The sequence below is a fragment of the Equus asinus genome, chromosome 6 (assembly GCF_041296235.1).
Source record: "Equus asinus isolate D_3611 breed Donkey chromosome 6, EquAss-T2T_v2, whole genome shotgun sequence".
Classification (NCBI taxonomy): domain Eukaryota; kingdom Metazoa; phylum Chordata; class Mammalia; order Perissodactyla; family Equidae; genus Equus; species Equus asinus.
Window position 1 is genome coordinate 95791316 of NC_091795.1, and position 13652 is coordinate 95804967.

A 13652-nucleotide genomic window follows, 5' to 3' on the forward strand; every position below is an offset into this window, starting at 1 on the left:
ATTCTGGTAGGGAAGTCTGTTAAAATCATAACATCTAACCTAGAAGAAGGATTTTTGTAGAGGGTAGCTTTGAATTAGCCAGTTCTTTCCATGCATCTGAGAAACTAACAAATTTCTAATGTGGAGCAGATCACAGAGAGAATTAAGCAAGATTAAGAATGGGGAAAAAGGTTTCACTACTTCTCTAGAATCCTTTTATATCCAAAGACTCTCAGACTGTCTAGAATCTGCCTGGTTTGGGGGTTTGGTTATAAATATTTATAATATAGACTCTCTGTTGCTATCCATTCTTTAAAGTGTCTTCCTCCTGGAACAGTGGTGACAGTGACTCTCGATTGCTTCTCCTTGTACCTGGCAGATGTGGAGGACCTTGTCCTGCGAGGCTCCTGCCTCCAGTGTGGGGATCGGTAGTTAACGAGAAGCTAAAGTGCCGTTAGTGACCATTCCTACCCAGGAGATACAGCTCCCACCCTTAGAAGTCAATGGAAAAATTAGACTTTACGGTTTTGTTTTTAAAGGAACTCTTCTACAATCTATAACTCTTTTGACCACTTTCCAGTTTTTTCCTATTAGTATTTCATCAATTCTAGGATGCACATTTTTTCAGCTTTTGACTTTTCTGAAATGTCTTACAGTCCATAGCATCAGTGGCAGCACTTTTTCCTTGATGTTCCCTAAAGTAACAACACATCCTGCAGTTGCTGGAGTCTTGCTTGGAGGGATGGGGTACAATCTTATCTTAATGCTTGGATGGTCAAGTGGAGTTACATCTTCAACAACAGCCACGGGCTAGGGATGATTCATAGTCAACTGACCTCCCAAATGCAACATTTTATGTTGAATGTTTTATCAGTTATTACTCGTCCTGTATTCATGCTGGATATCTAAAGTATCGTTATGCATTTATTACAATAAAAATAGCTTACATTTATTGAACACTTCAGACCTCTGCATGTGCTAATCAACTTAATCTTCACAAGAGCCTCATGAAGTAATTACTATTATACTCAATTTATAAATGAGAAACTGAGAGACAGGTTAAGTAAATCCCCAAGGGCACACAGCTACTCAGTGGCAGAGGCAGGGTTCAAGGCCCGGCATGTGGCTCCAGAACGCCCCTCGTCTTAGTACATTTTCCTCGTGGTTCTTGAGCCTGTTAGGGATGAGTTAATTCTTACATCTTTCCAAGATACATTCTCAGTTTAGTTTAATTTGCTGCATCATCATCATTGTCTAACTTGTAAAATAGAGTTTAGGGTCTCTCAAAGGGCTGTTTAAGAAAGATAAGTTTTTAAAAATCTATAGCTGTGTGAATTATATTTATAGATAAAATCTTTTCTTTTCAACATCAAACATCTTTGTTCCCACTAGTTATTTTGGAACAATGTTCAATTTTTGTTAAAAATCTATTGACTTTTTTTAACATCATTTATTCCCATTATTATTCATGGTTTGGACCACTACATTAAAGTTTGTACATGATGTGGGAAATATTCATTTTATTCACAGTCTTATTGTGGTATGGCTTTTATATACTTGCCCTTCTATATGTCTATTGTCAGTATTCTGTGTTAGATTATAATCCTAACTACTACGATGTGTGTTTTTCTTTATATTCTATTATTTAACAGTATTAATGCTTAATAAATGTTAATAGATAAGTAATATATGTCTATTTAAAAAATCATTACTGCAGTAGAGTTTTTTTTCAAATGATTCTGGTCACTGTCTCCTAAGGAGAGGGAAGAAAATAGGCAAAACGAAACCCTGTCCTTCACAGCGAGAGCTCGTCACTGAGGCGAGAAACCAACAGACGCATCCACTGCAGTGGATTGAGACGGTGGTTGGGGAACAAGTCAGTGTTATATAATTATCTGCCCAATAATTTGAGTGCTTACTTGAGCCAGACACTTTAGACACACTTCACATGGATTAACTAATTAAATCCTAACACGCCTATAAAGTAAATACTGTTACTATTCCTAGTTTACAGATGAGGAGACTGAGATGCAGAATTCTAACTTTTACATAATAATGCATTAGCTTTTTATAACTCCTCCCTAAAACATTGAGATGATTATTATTATATTCATTTTTGAGCAAACTGAAGCTGTGGGAGTTTGAGACACACCACTCTCAAGGTCACGCAGCTTGTAAACAGAACAAAAACACCAACCCTGGTTTCCTGACTCCAAATCTGATGATTTTTTCACCACACACCACACTGCCTCCTTCCCTTCCCCCAGTGCCATCGCTCTGTCCTCCCCGGGTCGGAGGTGCATCTGTGTCCACATTCCACTGCGTGGAAGACGTCGGGGGAGAGCATCACGCACGCCTGAGTCTTCACGGCTTCCCTGAGTGAGTGCCGGCTTTCCCACAGCAGCTCTCAGCTCCTCCCCCGTCCTCTTCCCTGAACCATGGCGGCCTCAGTGTGGGGCAGTAAAGGGGTCCAGGTCTGCAGGCCATCCTGGACCTTTAAAGGCTGTGTATCTCAGAATGAATCCTCTGTCTGCCTACACCGTCCTCACTGATGGGATCTCCTGAGCATAACCTATAAGAATCATTTAATCTGGTGCTGTGTGTGTGTGCATGCGTGTGCACATGCGCTAACCTTTTACCTTGCCAGAGAGCTGGTTCAATTAAGCCCATCACTGAATTGCTGAGTTGGTTGGTCAATACACAGCAGGTGAAACAACACCGAACTCAGTCACAAGGTTTGAGTTATGGGCCTGGCTCTGTTAGTTATTTACCAGATGGCCATTTGTTTGTCAGCCTTGGTTTCTTCATCTATTAAAATTATGAATGATGGAGGACAGCGGACTTGATAATTAGTATTACTTCCCCAGTGCTTACTATGTGTTAGTCACTTGCAAACATTCGCTCACTAACCTTTGCAAGAATATCGAGAGGCAGTGATTTTTCCTATCTTATAAATCGGGGAACTAAAGCTGAGAGAAGTTAGAAACTTTTCCCAATGTCTCGAAGCTGTCACACGTTAGAGCCCAAAGCTGAACTCAGGTCTGACGCCAAAGCCAATGCATGTTCCCCACTAGGCCTTTCCGCCTCTGCAACGCTGTGTGAACTATTTGCAGACAGGCGGTATTGAAAGGGCAAGCATGGGCAGCTGGAAGGAGAAGAAATCGTGTGTTTACAAGTGAGGAAATTAGAAAGTGGTCATATTATTACCAATACTTTTGTGCTACACAGAATGGTTAACTTTCACGCCCCTTTTAGCTTCATTTTCCCTTTGTCTTAGCTCTTCGTCTATAACAAAGTACCACAGACTGGGTACCTTATAAACGACAGAAATTTATGTCTCAGCTCTGGAGGCTGGAAGTACAAGATCAGGGTGCAGGCACGGTGGGGTTCTGGCGAGAACCCGCCTCTAGGATGCAGGCAGCCGAGCGCTCCTTCCATCCTCACGAGGCAGAGAGCACGCTTGTCACTTTTATAAGGGCGCTCCTCCCACATGAGGGCTCCGCCCCATGGCCTCACCTAATCCTGATTGCCTCCGGCAGGCCACACCTCCTCAGGCCAGCACATTGAGGGGCAGGGTTTCAACATATGAACCGGGGCGGGGGCGGGGGCGGGAGTGGTGCACGGACACAAACGTTCCGTCCATAACAATCTTCTTCCTCTGGATCATCTTCTGGCTTGTAGAACCAGATTTTTGTCTTTAGACTTCGTAAGTGCTAATGTTCACCAGGAGTTGACACTGCCTCCCGCCTTCCTGCCGCTCAGGCCCCGCTGACTGCTCACCCCCTGCAATGCTGGTGCCACCTCGCTGCAGCTGGGAGCCCCGGGCCCGCGCGCCTGCACTCGAGATGGGAGTCAGCCTTTCTGTCCAGGCCAGCGGCTCCACCTGCCGCCTCTAGACGTCTGGCAGAGCACAGGAAGACCGTGTGGTCACAGGATGTGGGCTCCAGCCAGGCATCTTTAGCCTTAGGCCAAGAAAATGGCTCATCCCAGCCCCGCTCACCAATCAGAATCCCTCTCGTAGGTGAATCCCTATCACTGGAAACAAGGCGATCTTTCCTCCAGGACCTGGAGGCACTATTTGGACTTCAAAGCAGCCAATGTGTCTTCCAGAACTCAATCTCCAGTCTCTCTCCCCGCTGGAGGATGGGAGGTGGGGCTGAAAATTCCAAGTTTCTAACCTCGGCTTGGTCTTTCTGGTGACCAGCCCTATCCTGAAGCTATCCAGGAGCCCACCGCGAATCACCCATCAGAACAAAAGATGCTCCTATCACCCAGGAAATTCCCAGGGATTTAGGAGCCCTGTGTCAGGAACCTGGCTCAAAGAACAAATGTATTTCTCACTATGCCACAATACTGAAACAAACGTCAGTGTAACCACAGCAAGGTTAAAAAATAGAAACTGCCAATATCTTAGAAGACTCTTGTGCGTCTCTTCTGGAAGCACCCCAAAGGTGCCACTCCCTTGGCTTTGTGATAATCATCTCTCTGCTTACCTTATGGTTTACCACTGATGTATATGTGTCCTTGGGCGATTTTGCCTGGTTTTGATCTCAAATAAGATCATACTGTTAGTATTTATGCTTGACTTGCTTCTTTCATTAAGCAGCTTGTGAAGTTTATCCCTGTTGATATACATAGTTGTGACTCATTAATTTTCACTGAAGAATAGTATTCTATCAAGTAAATATTTATAACTTATCTATTTATTTTATTGGATATTGTGTTGCTTCCAATTTTTATTTCAATGTCTGATGAATGTGTTACATGTCTCTGAGTGTACATGTGCAAGAGTTTGGACTTTTTCTGTACAAACTTCTGAGTTTGAGTTATTTTTTAAAAACATATATTTTTGTAATAAAAAGAAAAAGCTCTTTCAGGTTTACTATATCTCTAACCCTCCCTGGGGTAAGTCTATGTCTAGTGTGTGACAGTCATGAAAGCTTGACAAAGGTATTAGGAGCTGAGAGTGAGTGACTGCTCTGAGTGACAGCACAGAGATTGCCCCTTGGAAATAGACTAAATTGGGACCTTTCATTCTGGAATGATGCAAGGAGAAACCAGGGTGATCCAAGGCGCTGATGTTGGGCGATGGGTGTGGCAAGGAGAACACACTCTCAGACCTCCCCTTCCTCCAGCACCAGCTGAGCATTTCCACCCAGATGTCAGCCGTCACCTCACGTGCAGCTTGTCTAAAACAGAACTCAAAACCATCCTCCAAACCAACTCTCTCTGCTGTGTTTTCCTTCTTGTCGTTGGTGCCATAATCATCTCCGTTACTCAGGCTCAGAAATTGAGTTATCTTTGCTTCCTCTGTCTCCCATTCCCTCATCCCAGCAGTCAGTAAGCTCTTAGCTCTTCTCTGTAGTGTCTCTCCAGACCAGCCCTTTAGGGTCCCTCCACCTGAATCTAGCCACACCACCACCTGCCTCCCACCTCTTCATTCCAGTCTGCACACAAAGGCTGATGGAGACTCTAAAAATGCAGAGTTCATCATTTCCTGCTCCATAGAGGTGATGACTCTCCCATCACTCAAAGTGTCCAATTCTTCGATGGATGTTCAAGGCCATTCAAAGTATGGCCCCAGTTGACTCCTGTGCAAATCAATTTCTAAGACTAAAGTTGTCCTCTTACCTAGTATTTCCTGGATATTACAAAGATCTTCAGGAAACTAAATTCACAGATGGTCCTTATTTTTGTGAGTTTGTCCTCACTTCCTCCTATGCCCAGGTACATGCTCCTGTCTTCGTCTCCTGCCGAAATGCTGTACCTTCTTGGTACAATATCTTCTACTGATTGAAATGCAGGGGCTGGCCCCGTGGCCAAGTGGTTAAGTTCACGTGCTCCACTTTGGTGGCCCAGGGTTTTGCTGGTTTGGATCCTGGGCACAGACGTGGCACCACTCATCAAGCCATGCTGAGGCGGCGTCCCACACAGCACAACCCGAAGGACCTACAACTAGAATATGCAACTATGTACAAGGGGGCTTTGGGGAGAAGAAGAGGAAGGGGGGGGAGGGGGGAGGGGAGAAGACGAGGAAGGAGAAGAAAAAAGAAATGCAGTTGTCTGGGGTATCCTCTAAAGCTTAGAGAGTTATCACAACCCAAAGGAGTGTCCATTTGTGCCCTCAAGCATGCGGCCGCCACCGTATGCCAGGCACTGGGCCAGGGGTCAAAACGGAACTTGGTGTATAGCAACTTAGAATTTATTCTGAAAAAGCTTCAATAAGTGGAAAAATAATTGAATCTCACAAATTCTAAATAAATTTAAGGAATTCTTAAGTGATTAAGAATATCATTGTATAACTTATGCAAACAGAAGAGTCCTAAGCTTAGCAATGTACAGAAGCATAAAGGTCTCCAAAGAGACCTTACAAGAGTCAAGTCTAACACTCTTACTTTGTAAAGTAAAAAATCAGACTCAAATTGTGACATATTGCAACTTGTTTTGACTTGCAGCAGCATTAATCTCAACACTATCTAAATTCATCTTCTTCTAGCAGCCTTGAAAAATAGAAGACTGCATTATTACGCATTGGCTTAAAAGAAACTGACCACTATTGGAGCAAAGAATATCAAAGTTTAAGTGAAGTCAAGTTTTCATGTAAAATGTACATACATAAAAAAGGATTCGTTTGGAATGAAGTGACATCAAAAGTGAGAGTGGGGCCTTGAAAATTAAACCACATCCAGGAGATATCGTTGGCCATCCAAGCAGACAGTCAGTGACTTACGTGATCACGAGAAAGGCACGAGCTGGGAGTCCAGCAATGTGACAAGTCCTAGGAGGGGAGGCCACGTTGGAGAGTGAATCGTGTATTCTGAAGGACAACTTGAACACAAGGTAAGACTTTAAAGTCTGTACCATGAAGCTGAGTGACAGGTGGAGAAATCAAAGCATTTGTTCTTGTTTTTCCAAGGAAACTGGACAAAAATAGCATGGATTTGAGGAAAATAGTAATGGGTGATGAAAGGTGGTATTTTCCCTGTGACCCAGAAACAAAGTGTCAAAGTTTACACTGGAAAAATTACAACATTCCCCATGTCCCCAGAAGCACACATGTCAAAATCACACAGAAAGAGCTTGTTGCTTTGTACTCTGCCACCTGCGGGCTCGTTCATCCCCGGATGTCAGAAGTCCGTCCATCTCGGCAGGCACACGGGCTGAAAGTCCACAGGATGCTTCCTGAGGCCAAGAGTTGAGTGGGGTCGCTGCCCTCGCCACATCCAGGACCCAGTAGAAAGGTGGCTGTCTGAGAACCAGTTTCTGACCACAGCCTGTGACTGGATTTATCACTTGGTTCAGCCTTTCCCTAGGGGTGTTCCGTGGAAGACCGGTTATGTAAGGTTGTGAGCAGGTGTGACACAAAAAACTGGATTTGCAGTCCCCAGTGAGTTTAGAAAATCTGATCAAGTAGGTTTCTTTGTTACATAATTTATTAGAACTTTCAACGTATATTTTGAAACTCCAAGAAGAGAAAGTGGTATGTAATCTCTTCCACATATATCCTGCCCCGAACCCTCTGCCCCGAGCGATGTGTGGGACGGTGCGCCATAGAACATCCTGGAAAGGGCCTTGCTTCATTAAGGCCTTTCCTCCAAATGGCTTTTGGAGATTTCAATAAAACAAATCCATTGTTGAGAATATTAAAAAAAACTGTGACATTCCTGTTTAAATAATTTCCAGAAGAGGAGAGCCACCCAAGCCTGCTCTTTTAGAGTATAGACCCTTGTTTGGGTAAGTCTTTCTTTTAAGTTACTTCAGTACCAGTTAAGGAGGCGAGAATGATCACATGCATCTCTTTCCTCACCTGTCAACCTGCAAGGACAAAGAACACAGGGAGATGGCAGCAGGTGAGAGGGCCCGACAAATACTGTAGTCTGGAAAGCAGAGGGAGGCGTGGTAAGTGACTTAGAGAAAAAAGCTATGTCCTGGATGCTTGCCCAGGGCAACCTAAAGAGAAGAGAGTTGATGCCTAGGGTTTCAAAGGCCCTCAAAGGCCCTGGAAGCCTGGACACAGCTCCTCGAGGCAGAGGTGAAGGTGGGATGAAAAATGGAAGGTTGGCTGAAAGTCTTCCTGTGGCCATCTAAAGTCCCTCCTCCTGCTTTTGTCACCCAGAACATCTTCTGGGGAACTCTTCAAGCCAAGTGACTTCCAATTCTTTGCCACCAACAACATGGAAGCCAGATGTAACCAAGTTGTCATGGGATAGAATACTAAAAATAAAGTTTGATAATGAATTGCTATGCAATTTCTAGCATATAACTTGGAAGAAGTTGAAAGAATCAATGACTGCTCTATCAAAACTGCTTCCCCTTCCAACTGCTTCTTTATGCGAGCGAGCGAGGTTTCTTGGCTCTTAAGTCTATACAAATAAAAATACAGGGATTAAAATTCATGCTGAACTCGGGCTCACTCTGTACAAAAGTAATATCCATGGACACATAAAATAACTGAAAAATGGTCTTACCCATCTCATTAAAAGGATTATTTCCTGTAAAATATTACCCTAATGTTTATAAAAATTTTTAAGTGTTGAAGAATGATTTGTGATAAACAAAAACATTTATAATTTCAATATATATACTCTTTTTGCAGAAAGGCATAATAAGGTGATAAGTAAACGATTTTCAAGTGCAAACACATATTCCATTACAATAAAATTTTGTGAGGGAGGCGGAACAGAAGCACTGGTTCAGGGAGAAAAAGAAACAACATGGAATTTTTGACTCCTAAAGAAAAGCGGTTCTTGTGTCTTAAACATGGGTGATCATGGCCGTCAAATTGTGCTGACATTCCAGGGGATGCACATTAGAGAATAATATAACGGTTTTGTGTGAAAATTTATTTTGCATTTAAACTTATAACAAAAATTTTGGATGGCAACTTAAAAACGTGTGAGCAAATATATATTTCAAAATCCTTTAAGGAGATTACACAAAAATATTTGAAGATTATAATTCTTAAACTGTGTGAGGTCTTACCTTTTCAGACCATGTTCAGGTTATTAACTGCTGTGTAAGAGATCAACCCAAAGTGAATGGCTCAAACAACAATTATATATGTTTTTTATAGATATTTTTCTTACAGTTCTGAGGTTGATGGGGCTCAGCCAGACATTCTCGCTCAGGGTCTTTCAGCCAGTTGTGGTCAGACGGTGGTGGGGGCCAGAGCCTCTCAAAGTCTTTCTCACTCACGTGTCTGGTGAGTGACGTGGTGTCAGATGGGATGGCAGCTGTTGGTGGCAACCCCTACACTTGGTCTTCCACTGCGGCTTGGGCTTCCTCACCAAATGGCAGCTACATACCAAGGGGGAATGGCCTGAGATTGAGAGAGAGAGACAGAGAGAGAACCAGGCAGAAGTCTATCACCTCTTATGAGCCAGCCTTGGAATTCACAGAGCATCACTTCCGTTGCATTCACAAAGTCCAGCTGAGGTTCAAGGGCAGGAGACAGACTCCACCTCTTCTTGCCGGAGGGGCAAGGTTCTAGAAGAGCATGTGAGACCAGAAATATTTTTGCAGCCATTTTTGGAAAATACAAACTGCTACAGGTCACTACAGGGATAAGGAAGACAAATATGTACTTGCCCCTGATTCCATGCTGGCAGGAAACAGAGGGAAAAATAGCTCTGCTCCATGCCGGCTGCATCCCGGTCTGATTTTAGAGAACTGTTCGTCTTCCAGAGCAGGAGAAGAGTTTCAGATAGCAGGATGGAGCTGAAAGGATCCTTTACTTTGCTGCTGGTGAGACCCAGGGCTGGTTGGAGCAGCTGCCTGCCCACACCTCCCGGCAGCGGCGCCCCCACGCAGAAGGCACTTGCAGCCGCTGCTCTTCCCAGGGCGTCGTCAGCTCTGTGCTCCACGCGGCTCCCGTGAGGTTAGCACAGGGCAGGAAACCGTCTCGGCTGACAATATTTGAAATCAAGTAGACGTCTTCCCTCAAGACCGAAGCCTTCCATGTACTTCTGGTCTGTAATTGCCTCCATCTTTTTTCCCCGGAATGACTTTCACTTAGCTGGAAAATGTCAGTTAAAATTTACACCCTTACTATAGTGAAAAAGATGTAAAAAATAGAAATAGCTTTCTTTTCAGACACTGTCACCATCTCTCTCTTGCATATGGCTTCCAGGAGGTTTTTTTTTTCCTTCTATTTCACTGATGACTTGGCTATGGAATCTCAGAAAACTTGGGTTCTTGCCTATAACCAAGAATGTAAAGGCCTTACACGGAAAATGTTGAAGCGCATAAAAATCTTCAATATATACCATTTTCAGATTGCATATCAACAGAAGATTTAGGATTCAAGTCCCTCGTCTTTGTCTATCTAGATGCCACACAAAAGCTACCACCTTCCTATGCATACATGTGTGGAAACGGCCTAAGGGCCACTTGCAACATTTCCAGAACTTTGGGCCTTTTATTCACTCCAATCAATCACTTGGACTTGAAAGCTGTCACTTTCAGCGGTGAGAATGGAGAACACTATCAGTTGTGTATAATGTGTTTCTGGTAATTAAAATACTTTGCCCTAGACAAGCTGGGCACGGGGGAGGAAGAACTCCTGAATTTTATCCTCGGCTGTTCCACCTCACCATTCCATCTATTATTCGAATAATCATTTCAAGTCCAAAATATTTAATAGTGTGCTTTTCTATCTATCGATCTATCTATCTATCATCTATTATCTATATCTATCTATCTATCTATCTATCTAATCCTTCAGATATGCCAAAATTGTCCTTGCCATCGTAAAAATGGAAATATTATCTACCTCAGTTCAAGGTTCCGCTTACAGCCTTGTATTTAGTCAGCTGGGAGCAACATTTGGGAAAAATAAAATGATCTAATGAGTTGTGATGTTCTATGATGTGTAGTTACTTAATACGCTATTTTTTCTTGGGTTAAGAAAACCAAGTCAATTGTGGTCTAGTTACTAGGTGTGAAATATACTGGCTATAACTAAAAAAGACATATAGAAACCATTGACATCTAGACATCTCAGCAGCTGGAGGAAATGCCAGCATAATTCCTAAATTGAGAGTTTTAGTGACAAAGCAAGATAAGCCTGGAGGAGTTACACAGCCCAAATTATCCCTGCCATTTCCACCAAATGTTTCCGAAGAGCTTCGAAAATGGCGCCCGCCGTAGGAAGTCAGCCATCCGTACTTGTAGGACCCAGGGATTACAGCTCCTGCTCAGATTATGGGGTCTTTTGATTTTCATCAGCAGCAAGGGAATCAGGACATCCAGGCCGGCTCTGATCCCACCCCACCCCACAACCCAAAGACCTTGTGTAGCCACCCTTCAAGATGGCCCCAGCAATCCCCATCTCCTGGGCTTCACACCCCACGCCCTTGTGGTCCCCTCCCATTGTACCAGCCTTGGTTTGTGTGACCACCTTCTGAGATTAGGTTATAAAAGACTGCACCTTTTGTCTTGAATATTCTCTCTCTGCCTCACTCTGGGGGAAGCCAGCTGCCGTGTTGTGAGCAGCCCCATAGAGAGACCCATGTGTCACAGAATTTAAGACCTTTGGCCAATGGCTAGTGAGGAACAGAGGCCCACCAGCGCCACGTGAGTGAGTCTGGAAGCCAGTTCTCCAGTGTACTCAAACCTTGAGGTCAGAGACCCTGAGCCTGTACCACCCAACCAAGCCACTCCCAACTCCTGCCCCTCAGAAACCGTGCAAGGTAATAAAGCTTTGTTGCCTTAAGCTATGAAGTTTTGGGACACGTTATCTGCAGCCATATAGAACTAGTATATAATTAAAATTCTGTTTTAAATCCAAGAGTTGGTGAGCTGTGGAGTTCCTCCTCTGAGCAGTATGGGTTTCCCATCACACAGCAGAGGCTAAGGGGTTGGAGAGCCTAGCGTACCAGTCAGTGCCCAGGCAGGAAGCTTAACAAAGAGAAGAGAACTGTTAACTAGGTGTAAAGCGTTAACTAGGTAACTGAAAAAGCAAAGGAACTCTGAGGTCTCACGGAGGTGGTGACTGAAGGAACCCCCGGGCTGAGGCACAAAGGAAAAGGCTGGAATTATTAACACTCAGAACCTTTGGGCGGGGGAGGTGGGGGGTGTTGGGGGGGGCTCTGCAGGCCTTCTGAGGAGGGGGTGCCCCTCACTGGTGGGGGGTCTCTGAGCTGGAGGAGGGTCGCCTGGGCCTGGGACCCAGATGTTATGAAGGGTGGGAGGGGGAGCAGTTAGGCTGGCTCTTGGGGAGTTGCAAAGACGGTAACCTGGATCCAGGTGTTGCCACAGGAAGGTGGGGGGTGAAGAGGGCTGGCGTGGGGCTTCTGGGATACTCCAGAAAGCCCCCAGGTACGGGCAGCTCCTGCACTTTCCAGTGACCTCTCTCACCCCCTACTGGCCATGCTAACCCAGGGTCCCCAGTCTGCAGAGCCCCCATAAAGTTGAGGATGACGGCTGGGCTTGGAGCAGAGCGGCAATAACTCCATACCTGGCCCACCTTGCAGCCCCACTCACCTTTCCCTGCTTTATTTCTCCTCATAGCACTTTCCGCCCTCATATGCGATATGACTTACTGGTTTACAGCCCGTCCCTCAGTGCCGGAAGGCAGGCTCCGCCAGGGCAGCGGTCCTTGTCTGTTTGCTTTGCTCGGTCTGCAGTACATCCTAGGACAATGGCTGGCACATAGTAGGCATCCAATAAATGCTAGTGGAATAAACATATCAATAAATAAGTCTAACCCCATTGACACATCAGAGATTGTTCCCTGGAAAGAAGTGTCTCCTTGTTTCAGCAGGAGCCGCTTACCGGGTTGGAGTGTTTGTTCTCGTAGACGATAGCGTATCCGATGAAAGCAGTCAGTGGAACACGTCTCTCTATGTGATCGCTTGTCTCGAGGTGCTTGGGAATTGCTTCTTCATCAAATGGGGTCTGCAGGGGTAGGACTCAAGGGGATACGTGTGTTTGGGGATGATTCTCAGAAATCAGTAGCTACAAAACCAGGGCTTGACAAACTTGCCCCGAAATTTCTTTCCTAGTCAAGACATTTTTAAATTAGATTGACTCATCCAGTTCGGATTAAATTTAAATTTGAGATTTTTTTTGCTCCTTTAAATATTTTACTTTAGGGGATTAGAATTTCAGTTGACATTTTTTATGAGTATTTTTTCCCCTGGTAGACTTTGGCAAAATCTGGTAAAATTAGAACATTAAGAATGGCCTTTCCTTTTTCCTTGCTTGCAGTGCGTCTGTAGGACTTTTTGAGACACAGAAAGTTTGAAGGAATGTGTGAGTTTTTAAGAACTTTCTTCCAAAACCGATGAAACTTATTTAGAAGACTCTATTTGTAAAATAAAATTTACAGCATTATCTCTAGGTGGAAAATTATTTAAAACTAAGACCATATTCTAACAGGATGGCATAATCATCTACGCGGAAATTGACATACTGTTCTCTTCTGTTTATGACAGCGGCGAGAAGAGGAAAGGACGGAGGGCATTTCTAGGCCTTGAGGCTTTTCTTTGCTGCCAAGTGGTGAGGCTGGCAGCAGGTGTCCTCGTGCACACAGGCCACGAATCTCCCAGCCGGGGCGAAGGCAGCTGAGCCAGGTAAGGAAGGAGAGTTCATCTGCTCAATAGTTCAAGGTAAATCTTGTGGGAGAGAACAAGGGTGGCAAGCACATGGCGGGAGGCTAGAACCTTTGGAGA